Source organism: Hyla sarda, chromosome 3, assembly GCF_029499605.1.
Source record: "Hyla sarda isolate aHylSar1 chromosome 3, aHylSar1.hap1, whole genome shotgun sequence".
Taxonomy (NCBI): Eukaryota; Metazoa; Chordata; class Amphibia; order Anura; family Hylidae; genus Hyla; species Hyla sarda.
The window spans coordinates 75,410,925-75,423,717 of NC_079191.1; the positions used below are offsets into that span (position 1 = coordinate 75,410,925).

The 12,793-nt window shown below is 40.5% G+C and overlaps 2 non-coding genes across 2 annotated transcripts; one reads left to right on the plus strand and one right to left on the minus strand.

Moving 5' to 3' along the window:
* Window positions 1-12,315: 12,315 nt before the first annotated feature.
* Window positions 12,316-12,386, minus strand: TRNAG-GCC (transfer RNA glycine (anticodon GCC)). Its single transcript has one exon. It is a non-coding gene; the product is annotated as a tRNA-Gly (tRNA).
* Window positions 12,387-12,489: 103 nt separating this feature from the next.
* On the plus strand, window positions 12,490-12,562 carry TRNAK-CUU (transfer RNA lysine (anticodon CUU)). Its single transcript has one exon. It is a non-coding gene; the product is annotated as a tRNA-Lys (tRNA).
* Window positions 12,563-12,793: the final 231 nt, after the last annotated feature.

A 12,793-nucleotide genomic window follows, 5' to 3' on the forward strand; every position in this document is an offset into this window, starting at 1 on the left:
GCAGTACAGTTCTCCACATTAGGTGCAGTATAGTTCCCCCACATTAGGTGCAGTATAGTTCCCCCACATTAGGTGCAGTATAGTTCCCCCACATTAGGTGTGCAGTATAGTTCCCCACATTAGGTGCAGTATAGTTCCCCCACATTAGGTGCAGTATAGTTCCCCACATTAGGTGCAGTATAGTTCCCCCACATTAGGTTGGCAGTACAGTTCCCCCAGTTCCCCCCAGTTCTGGGGGTCACAGAGTATTTTAACATCAGTGGACACTGTGTGTAGTTGTTGTTCCAGGGGTTTCAGTGTGTGGCAGTGTTGAATTCAGAAGGCACAGTGTGGCAGGTAGCTTTTATACACAGTGGATATAAAAAGCCTATATGCCCCTGTTAAAATGCCAAGTTCTTGTTATGTTAACCCCTTAACGACCACGGACGTAAATGTACGTTCTGGTTTGGCGGTACTTTGCACATCAGGACGTACATTTACGTCCTGTGTATGACCGCGAGCATCGGAGCGGTGCTCGCGTCATACACGGCGGGTACACGCAGGGACCCGCTGGTAATGGCCGTCATTCGCGATCGGGCAGATGTCCACCATTAACCCCTCAGATGCCGCAATCTATACAGATCACGGCATCTGCTGCAATGCGAATGATAAAATAGATGATCTGATCGCCCGCAGCGCTGCCACGGTGATCCGATCATCTGTAATGGCGGCAGGAGGTCCCCTCACCTGCCTCCGTCCGTCTCCCGGTGTCTCCTGCTCTGGTCTGAGATCGAGCAGACCAGAGCAGGAGATAGCCGATAATACTGATCAGTGCTATGTCCTATGCATAGCACTGAACAGTATTAGCAATCAAATGATTGCTATAGATAGTCCCCTATGGGGACATAAAAAGTGTAAAAAATAAAAAATAAAAAAATAAAAAAAATAAAATACGTTGAAAAATGTAAAAATAAAAAATATAAAAAAGTGAAAAATCCCCTCCCCCAATAAAAATGAAAATTGTCAGTTTTTCCCATTTTACCCCCAAAAAGCGTATTTTTTTTAATTATAAACATATTTGGTATTGCCGCATGCATAAATGTCCGAACTATCAAAATATAATTTTAATGATCCTGTACGGTGAATGGCGTAAACGTAAAAAATAAAAAATAAATGTTTTTCATTATATAAAAGTTTTATATATGCAAATGTGATATCAATAAAAAGTACAGATGACGGCGCAAAAAATTTGCCCACATACCGCCCTATATACGGAAAAATGAAAAAGTTATAGGTGGTCAAAATAGGGCGATTTTAGATTACTGATTTTGTACAAAAAGTTTTAGATTTTTTTTGCGCGGTACAAAAATATAAAAGTATCTAGCCATGGGTATCATTTTAATCATATTGACCCACAGAATAAAGAACACATGTCATTTTTACCGTAAATTGTACAGTGTGAAAACGAAACCCTCCAAAATGTGCAAAATTGTGGTTTTCATTAAAATTTCCTCCCTACAAAATTTTTTTGGCTCGCCGTACATTTTATGGTAAAATGAGAGGTTTCATTACAAAGTACAATTGGTCACCCAAAAAAGCAAGCCCTTATATGGGTCTGTAGATATCTGGAAATATTAGAAGGAGTTATGGATTTTAGAAGGCGAGGAGGAAAAAACGAAAATGCAAAAATAAAATTGGCCTGGTCCTTAAGGTGAAAATGGGCTTGGTCCTTAAAGCCCATTTTCACCTTAAAGGGGTACTCCGGTGTGAAAAATGTTTTACTTAAATCAACTGGTACCAGAAGGTTCAACAGATTTGTAATTACTTCTATTAAAAAATCTTAATACTTTCAGTACTTATTAGCTGCTGAATTCTACAGAGGAAATTATTTTCTTTTTGGAACACAGTGCTCTCTGTTGACATCCCAAGCACAGTGCTCTCTGCTGACATCTCTGTCCATTTTAGGAACTGTCCAGAGCAGCATATGTTTGCTATGGGGATTTTCTCCTACTCTGGACAGATCTTAAAATGGACAGAGATGTCAGCAGAGAGCACTGTGCTCATGATGTCAGCATAGGGCTCTGTGTTCCAAAAAGAAAATAATTTCCTCTGTAGTATTAAGCAGCTAATAAGTACTGGAAGGATTAAGATTTTTTAATAGAAGTAATTTACAAATCTGTTTAACTTTCTGGTACCAGTTGATTTGAAGAAAAAAAAAAGTTTTCCACCGGAGTACCCCTTTAACATCTTAAGGACCCATGAAGTACGCGTACTTAATGAGTCCGCTCCCGATCTATAATGCGGGGCCACAGCCGATCGCCGAATGACTGCTCAGTGGCTGAGATCCAGGCATGAGCAGTCAAGCGGCAGAATCATCGATCACTGGTTTCTTATGAGAAACCAGTGATCAATGTAAAAGATCAGTGTGTGCAGTGTTATAGGTCCCTATGGGAGCTATAACACTGCAAAAAAAAAAGTGGAAAAAAAAAAGTGAATAAAGATCATTTAACCCCTCCCCTAATAAAAGTTTGAATCACCCCCCCCCCCTTTTCCCATGAAAAAAAGTGTAAATATAAATAAAAATAAACATATCTGGTATCGCCGCGTGCGGAAATATCCAAATTATAAAAATATATTGTTAATTAAACCGCACGGTCAATGGCGTATGCGCCAAAAAATTCTGAAGTCCAAAATAGTGCATTTTTGGTCACTTTTTATATCAATAAGTACTATCAATGCAAAAATAGTACCGCTAAAAACTTCAGATCACGGCGCAAAAAATCAGCCACATCCACGTAAAAATAAAAAAGTTATAGGGGTCAGAAGATGACAATTTTAAACTTATACATTTTCCTGCATGTAGTTATGATTTTTTCCAGAAGTATGACAAAATCAAACCTATATAAGTAGGGTATCATTTTAATCGTATGGATCTACAGAATAAACATAAGGTGTCATTTTTACCGAAAAATGTACTGTGTAGAAACGGAAGCCCCCAAAAGTTACAAAATGGCGTTTTTGTTTTCAATTTTGTCTCACAATGATTTTTTTCCGTTTCACCTTCGATTTTTGGGTAAAATGACTGACATTATTACAAAGTAGAATTGGTTGCGCAAAAAATAAGCCATAATATAGATTTTAAGGTGAAAAATTAGAAGAGTTTTTTTTTTTTTTAAAGGTAAGGAGCAAAAAACAAAAATGCAAAAAACGGAAAAACCTGGGGTTCTTAAGGGGTTAAGGACCCCTGGCATTTTTTGCACACCTGACCATTATCACTTTAAGTATTAATAAATCTGGGATACTTTTTCTTTTCATTCTGATTCCTACATTGTTTTTTCATGACTTTTTTTTAACTTTGAAGCTCTCTGCTTGTAAGGAAAATAGACATACCAAATAAATGATATATTGATTCGGATAGACAAGATGTCTACTTTATAACTGCATCATAACGCTGACATGTTTTTAAGAAGAAACAAGCGTATATAGATCAAATAATCTCAAAGTATATTGACATATATGCAAAAACATACATTTAAAAACATTAAAACACAGAAATAATGGAGAAAACGTTGTTCAATGTGATGAACATATATGACTCAAGGGATAACCCAATAGGGAAAGGGAGGCCTAAGTAATGTGCAGCATAGATAAGCCAAATTGTAAACTGATATATTTAAACATATTTAAACATCAGAAGCTAAAGTGCATTGCTACATGGATTGTAATAGCACAATGTATGGGTCGCTTAGTGCTTCAATACGCAAAATAGCGATCCAGGCATGATAAGATAGGATATACACATGGTAACTTGCCTAGTGGCTAGTGGTAGCAGGCCTCCAGCACCCGACATTTCCTCACCAGACTTTTTCCGGGGTGTAAACACCGGGGTGTGGATGAAGGCCTGTTACCACTAACCACTAGGCAAGTTACCAAGTGTATATCCTATGTTATCTTGTAATGTCAGCCTCATGCCTGGATCGCTATTTTGCGTATTGAAGCACTAAGCGACCCATACATTGTGCTATTACAATCCATGTAGCGTTGCACTTTAGCTTCTGATGTTTAAATATATATCAGTTTACAATTATGCTTATCTATGCTGCATCTTAGGCCTCCCTTTCTCCTTTCTCTATTGGGTTATCCCTTGAGTCATATATGTTCATCACATTGAACAACTATTTCTCCATTATGTCTGTGTTTTAATGTTTTTAAATGTATGTTTTTGCATATATGTCAATAAACTTTGAGATTATTTGATCTATATACGCTTGTTTCTGCCGTATTAGAAATTTAAAGGCGTATGATCTTACACCATTGGTGTTTTTTTTGTATATTTATGTTTTTACTTATGGAAGACATCAGAGGACTTCAAAGTTCAGCAACAATTTTCCAATTTTTCACAAAATTTTCAAAATCGGAATTTTTCAGGGACAAGTTCAGGTTTGCAGTGGATTTGAGGGGCCTTCATATTAGAAATACCCATAAATGACCCCATTATAAAAACTGCACCCCTCAAAGTATTCAAAATGACATTCAGTAAGTGTGTTAAAAAAGCGGAAAATTCAAAGGCTTCATTTTTTACACTCACATGTTCTTGTAGATCCAGTTTTTGAATTTTTTTAAGGGGTAAAAGGAGAAAAATCACCTTATAATTTGTAACCGAATTTCTCTCAAGCAAGGAAATATCTCATATGTGTATGTCAAGTGCTCTGTGGGTGCACTAGAGGGCTCAAAAGGGTAGGAGCGACAATGGGATTTTGGAGAGTGAATTTTTCTGAAATGGTTTTTGGGGGGGCAAGTCACATTTAGGAAGCCCCTATGGTGCCAGAACATGAAAAAAAACACATGGAACACTATTTTGGAAACTACACACCTCAAGGAACATAACAAGGGGTACAGTGAGCCTTAACACCCCATAGGTGTTTGACGACTTTTCGTTAAAGTCGGATATGTAAATGAAAAAAGGGATAACAGGAGAAAATGGCCCCTAAAATTTGCAACCCCATTTCTTCTGAGTATGGAAATACCCCAAATGTGGATGTAAAGTGCTCTGCAGGCGAACTACAATGCTCAGAAGAGTAGAAGCACCATTGAGCTTTTGGAGAGAGAATTTGGTTGGAATAGAAGTCAGAGCCCTTGTGCGTTTACAAAGCCCCCCGTGGTGCCAGAACAGTTGACCCACCACAAACATGTAACCCCATTTTGAAAACTACAATCCTCACAGAATTTAATAAGGGGTTAATGAGTACTTACACCCCACTGAGGTTTTACAGATCTTTGGAACAGTGGGCTGTGCAAATGAAAAATTAAATTTTTCATTTTCACAGACCACTGTTCCAAAAATCTGTCAGACACCTGTGGGGCGTAAATGCTGCCTGTACCCCTAATTACATTACATGAGGGATGTAGTTTTCAAAATGGGGTCACGTGTGGGGGGGGTCCGTTGTTCTGGTACTATGGGGGCTTTGTAAACACACGTAGCCTTCAATTCCGGACACATTTTCTCTGCAAAAGCCCAATGGCGCTCCTTCTCTTCTGAGCATTGTAGTTCGCCCCCAGAGCACTTTACATCCACATATGGGGTATGTTCTTACTCAGAAGAAATGATTAAAAAAGAAAGGAGAAAAAGGGGGTGTGCACCTCGTACAGATTACCAGACAAAACAGATGGAAAATCAAGAGCAACAGGACGAGATCCGTGAGGATGGCCCCTTACCTCTGTGTGTTATGCTGAGAGCATAACATCTGGATGAACCTATAATTTAGAGAATGCTGCCTCTGGGTCCATCTGGGGTTCCTGGATGTGGAAGCCAGTAGAATTGCAACGGATAGGGGAGGAAGAATACTTTCGCGAAAAAACGGGACATCAATCAGGGCGCAGGACTCATATGAAAGGCGCCCTGATTGATGTCCCGATTTTTCTCGGAAGTATTCTTCCTCCCCTATCTATTACTCAGAAGAAATGGGGTTACAAATTTGTTTTTTTTTTTTTTTCCTATTTTCCCTTGTGAAAATGAAAAATTTAGGGTAACACCAGCATTTTAGTTTAAAAAAGTTTATTTTTCCAATTTCCCATCCAACTTTAATGAAAATTCGTCAAACACCTGTGGGGTGTTAAGGCACACTATACCCCTTGTTACGTTCCGTGAGGGATGTAGTTTCCAAAATAGGGTCACATGTGGGTATTTATTTTTTTGCGTTTATGTCAGAACCGCTGTAAAATCAGCCACCCCTGTGCAAATCATCAACTTAGGCCTCAAATGTACATAGTGCGCTCTCACTCCTGAGCCTTGTTGTGCACCTGCAGAGCATTTTACACTCACATATAGGGTACTCCATACTCAAGAGAAATTGCATCACAAATTTTGGGGGTCTTTTTTTTCTTTTACACTATCAGGCTGGTGTAGACCCCAACTTTTCCTTTTCATAAGGAATAAAGGGAGAAAAAGCCCCCCGCCCCCAAAAAAAAAAAAATTTGTAGCGCAATTTCTCCCGAGTACAGAGATACCCCATATGTGGTCCTAAACTGTTTCCTTGAAATGCGACAGGGCTCCGAACTGAGAGAGCACCATGCGCATTTGAGGACTAAATTAGGGATTGCATAGGGGTGGACATAGGGGTATTCTAAGCCAGTGATTCCCAAACAGGGTGCCTCCAGCTGTTGCTAAACACCCAGCATGCCTGAACAGTCATTGGCTGTCCGGAAATGCACGGAGTTGTTGTTTTGCAACAGCCGGAGGCTCTGTTTTGGAAACACTGTCGTACGATATGTTTTTAATTTTTATTGGGGGGGTGGACAGTGTAAGGGGGTGTATATGTAGTGTTTTACCCTTTATTATGTGTTAGTGTAGTGTAGACAAGTGTTTTTAGGGTACATTCACATGGGCGGGGGTTTACGGTGAGTTTCCCGCTAGGAGTTTGTGCTGCGGCGGAATTGCCGACATGGGGTGGTCTCAGGCCCCCCTAGGGGTTTGCACGGGGTACCTGCTGAATGATTTAGCAGGCATCCCAGTCAGGTCCCCGCCTGGCTAGCGGCAGGGACCAAAATTCCCACGGGTGTAAAGGTACGCCCTGGGTCCTTAAGTACCAGGGTGTCGGGGCGTACCTGTACGCCCTGGGTCCCTAAGTGGTTAAGTTATCGCAACACTTTGTTTTTAAACAATTTAATTATTAATAGTGATGAGCAGCAGGGGCCATATTCGAATTCGCGATATTTTGCAAATTTATGGATGAATATTCGTCCTATGTTCGCGAAATTTGCACATTCGCTTTGTTCGTTCTCTTTTTTTTATGCGAAAATTCGCAATGAAATTCGCAAAATGCGTATGCCCAATTATATCTTTCACCTAAAAGAAAGGAAGGGATCAGTGTCCAGTCTGGAAGAGCCGATATTCGCATAAATATTCACGTAAATTTGCATAAGAAAACAAATATTTGTCATTACGAATATATATATATATATATATATATATATATATATATATATATATCACTATATTCTAAATATTCACAAAATCTCGAAGTGGCGATTTTCGCCATAAAAATTAGCATCTCGAATATTCGCGCTCAACACTAATTATTAAGTGAATGTCTCCACCTAGTGTTGACTCAATGTATTGACAGAAGATGCCTGTATTTGGTATATTTGTTTAACAGTGATAACTAATATTGTTATTCATGTTTAACACACCTTAACATAACCTTTGTGTAACCATAGTGTGCATGTTTTTATTGTGCAGTGCAGTATGGGAACAGTGACTGACAATGAACTGGATTTATATTTTTTAATTTTTAGGATGTCTCCTAGGCTCCTACCTCTCCTAAATGTTATCTAGGCTCGATCACTAATTACCTCTGAGAGGTCCATTTTCAAAACCTCCCAATATTTTTCCAAGATAGATCTTATTGGCCCAAAGGCCTGATCAAAGGCCCCAATCACCTGTATTGGGTGCCTAGTTTCATCTCTCTTGTGAGCAATCAATAATTGGTACCTAGGATTATGTAGTGCATGTCTAAATGCATCTCTTAAAATGTAATCCGGATAACCCCTAGTCCTAAAGTAAGTTCTCAGCTCATGGGTTTGGATCAAAAAATTTTCCCTGGTGAAGCAGTTTCTTATGAGGCGGTGGAACTGTCCCCTCAGGATACCCCTGAGGGGTCCCGGGTAACAGCTCTCCCACCTCAGGAGACTATTAGTGGATATTTCCCTACGGTGTACGGAAATTCGTAACATGTCCACTCCATCTTTCCTAATATTAAGGTCCTGAAAAGCCAGGTCAGTTTAGCTTAACTCGAACGTAAAGAATAAACCAATCGGATTTGTGTTGAGTGAATTTACAAATTATTTTAATTTGTCCTTTTTGCCTTGCCATAGGATAAAAATATCATCCATGAACCTTGCCCATTGAAGGGCATGGTCACTGAACTTTCCACTCTCATCCATGAAGACTAGGCTGGCCTCCCACCAGTCTAAGAGCAGATTTGTGTAAGTGGGGCTGCAAGGGCTCCCCATAGCTGTGCCCCTAAGCTGGTGGTAAATCTGGCCATCAAAGAAAAAATAGTTCATTGTGAGGACAAACTCCAGTAACCTTATGACCAAAGTGTTGTGTGCCTATGAATGGTTCCCTCTAAAGGACAAGAAATAGAATATTGCCTTTGTGTCCAAATCATGTGAGATGGACGAATATAGGGCCTCCACGTCCATACTCGTCAAATGGTTTTCTCATCAACAGGAAGTGCCTCAATTTTACTCAAAAGATGCATTGAGTCTCTCAAGGATGTAGGGTGGGAGATGCAAGGACAAATTCCCTTATGATTTTATTGACATAGACCCCCACATATTGCCCTATACTGCCGATGCCAGATACAATAAGTGCCCTTTTAGGGGGAAATCCCCTTATGTTTCTTAGGTAGGGTGTAAAAGGTGGCAGTAGTGGGTTTAGCTGGAAGCAAAAACTCATATTCCTTGTTTCTCAATAGTTTAGCACTCTTAGACCTCTCAGACATTGCCGCTGCTCCCCGTCGAGAACGTTAAAGCCTCCTTTTTTTCCTTGACTTTAATGGCCCTTCTCATGACTGGGAGCAACGGCAAACAACAGGTCCCGGCAGCTCCCATTTACTATTATGGGGGACCGCCAAGCGCTGTTACGAATAGCAGGGGAAAAAGATAGCACATGCAGTAATTTTTCTCACACTATTCTAACGGCAGTGTGAACGAAGCCTTAGCCTGTGCCACTATTTGCCTCAATTCACCTAGATATTTACAAGTGGAATCAGTAGAAAGGATCTCATATGTAGTTCTAGTGCCCAGAAGTTTTAGACACATCTGTATCGTGCTCTGTTCAATATCACAATGTTCCCCCCTTCGTCAGAGAATTTGATAATCAAATCCTTGTTTTCCTGGAGTTACTTAATTGCAACACGTTCCTCCCTGGTTAGATTTGGCTGTGCTCTAGTCTATGAGGATGAGTGTTCTAATATCGCGCAGCACTAACTCTAGGAAAACATCAATACATTAATGGGGGGGGGGGAAGTTTACTGGGGGGCCTACTAATGAAGTAGATCTGATATTATCATCTAGTAGGCCCGTCAGGCCCCCTGTCGCAGATAATTCCCTAATATCGATGCCTAGTTCCTGGCATTAACGTTGAACAGGTACAAGTCCTTGGCCCAGGTGAAGGGGTCATACTCAACAGTGGGAACAAAAGAGAGACCCCTACCAAGGAGACGCACCTGTTGTTCAGACAAAGTAAAATCAGAGAGGTTAATAACCTCCAAGGTTTGATCAGATTGAGAATTCAATGTCGTTTTTTTTGCACGAAAGGGATTAAGGGTCCCTGCTGGGATCCTTGTTGGTTAATCCTAAAAAAGCAGAGGAAGAGGCAGAAGAGGAGTCCTTGACACTTGCCATATGCAGCAGAAACACATTGGAATTAACCTTCTTATGTATATTGTGGTACCGCCTTTAGTATAGTCGTCTCGATAATTGGACGTAGTTGTTAACTAGAATTTGGTGTATTTCAGCATGAATGACTAAAAGTTATGTTTAAGAGCACTTCCATATTATTTTGGTATTTCTTAGATTTTTAGCTGGGTCTTAGTTTTGCACTACCTAGCCTGCTGTGGGGCACTAGCACAATACCACAGACCCTCTCTACCTTATTTTAAAGGGGTTATCCACCATAAGGTGATTTTAGTATGTACCTGGCAGACAGTAATGGACATGATTAGGAAGGATCTGCGCTTGTTTTGGGGCTAAATGGCTATGTTGTGAGATTACCACAACACTGGGGCTAGCTTTTTGTGAACTGGTATTTCCTGTTTGACTTATGTTTTTTTTTTTTACTACAAATCCCACAATGTCATTTTCCCCCTCCCACACATCAGCCACCCCACCCATTGAAACAAAAGACCTGTGGTTTTCAATCAGGGTGCCTACAGCTGTTGCATTAGTTGCTGATTGATCTCTCTCCCACCAAGCGATCCCTCCACCCATTGAAGCAGACAGGCTCCCTGTCATCAGCTGACTAGTGAGTCAGGTCTCGGCCGCATTGCAAGCTGGGAAAAATCTGAGACAGCAGTCATTTTGTATGCAGGTAAAAATAAATATTGGGGTGAAAATCACATAAGAATTGTGAGAAAACCTTCACACACAGGTACAGACACTATATTATGAACTACACTAACTTTACAGCCCCTGTAGCATAGTCAAATAAAAAAAATTCTGGAATAACCATTTAAGCATTAATAAGTGTGATTCTGAGATTCTTTTGTCGTGACATATTCTATTTTATAACCATGGTAAATTTTCGTTGATACTTGCAGGAAAAATGTGCTTATAAGGAAAATAGTCAAAATATGAATTTTTCAGGGACCAGTTCAGATTTGAAGTGGATTTAAGAGGCCTTTTTGTTAGAATTCCCCCATAACTGACCCCTCAAAGTATTCAAAATGAAATTTAGAAAGCTTTTTAACCCTTAAGGTGTTTCACAGGAACAGCAGTAAAGTGGAGAAGAAAAGACAAAACCTTTTTCTGTAACATAGCAGATAATAACACAAAATGCTTCTCAACTATAGGTCTATGTTACTAAGTACCGTATTTATCGGCGTATAACACGCACTGGCGTATAGCACGCACCCCCATTTTAACAGGGAAATTTAAGTAAAAAAAATAAAATGTAAAAAAAATGACTTGGACTAAATGCCACATCATCCCCCCAACTTTTTTTCTTCTGCACCTCAGTTTGGTCCCGTCCCCTCCAGTGCCACATCATTCCTTCCCTGTTATCAGTCCCTGTGCCACATTTACCCCTCTCATTGCCACCCCCATGTCTCATCATCCCCCCATGTCTCATCATTTCCCCCTGTCATAGACCACCACTAGCCATACAGACATTTAGCATTTAGTGCCTCCCCCCTCATCATTTCCCCCTGTCTCATCATCCCCCACCCTGTCTCATCATGCCCCCCATCATTCCCCCCTCATCATTTCCCCCTGTCTCATCATCCCCCACCCTGTCTCATCATGCCCCCCATCATTCCCCCCTCATCATTTCCCCCTGTCTCATCATCCCCCACCCTGTCTCATCATATCTCCCCATCATTCCCCCCTCATCATTTCCCCCTGTCTCATCATCCCCCACCCTGTCTCATCATGCCCCCCATCATTCCCCCCTCATCATTTCCCCCTGTCTCATCATCCCCCCACCCTGTCTCATCATATCTCCCCATCATTCCCCCCTCATCATCCCCCACCCTGTCTCATCATTCCCCCCTCATCATTTCCCCCTGTCTCATCATTCCCCACCCTGTCTCATCATCCCCCCCCCATCATGTTCCTCCTATGCCAGTGGTCTTCAACCTGTGGACCTCCAGATGTTGCAAAACTACAACTCCCAGCATGTTGAGGAGGAAAAACGAGTGCAAAAATGAGAAAACCTGTGGTCCTTAAGGGGTTAACCATAACATTCAGATGCATATACAGGATATGCTTCATGGTTTTAGCTCCACCCCCTTATTAGAATTACATATATCTAAAACCCAGCCTAGTTTGTTTTTATTGTCCCATAAAGGGATTTTTTTAATTTCACCTATAAATGTTTTGTTCATTCATATTCATTCATGTTTGTAACATATGTGCCAAGAACCAAAATACCAGTCTGAACCTGCAGGGTGGCAAGTTTACATCACACGGTTTTATCTATCTCAGCAGAATTGATTTGTCTATAAGTGAACCAAATAACTCAAATAGTATTCTGTATAATCATTTATTCTCCTATATCTGCCTATTTGTTACTATATTGTTGCCCTGTAAACAAAGAAAAAAAAAAACTTTGACTGCATTGGCCGGGAATCGAACCCGGGCCTCCCGCGTGGCAGGCGAGAATTCTACCACTGAACCACCAATGCTTGTCTGTTGCTCTCTCCTCCAAACACCTCCTACAACTGTGAACCTGTCTGAGCCTGGGCTCACGCATACATAAGATATACTGGAAACCCTGAAATTTCAGAAGCCCGGCTAGCTCAGTCGGTAGAGCATGAGACTCTTAATCTCAGGGTCGTGGGTTCGAGCCCCACGTTGGGCGTAGCTTTTTATTTTTTTCTCTGTCATTTTAGATGTATATATATATTTTTTTTTTATAATTAAGTTATTAAAGAATCACAGAAATATAATATTTTCTTTAGACTGGAAAAGGACATAACAAAGCAGAGTAAGTTCTGTTTTTCTATATTTTCACATTAGTTAAAAGTGTAACAAAGGGAAATAGGACAGGGATACAGGAAGCAAAAACAAAACCCCTCAATAAATATGTCAT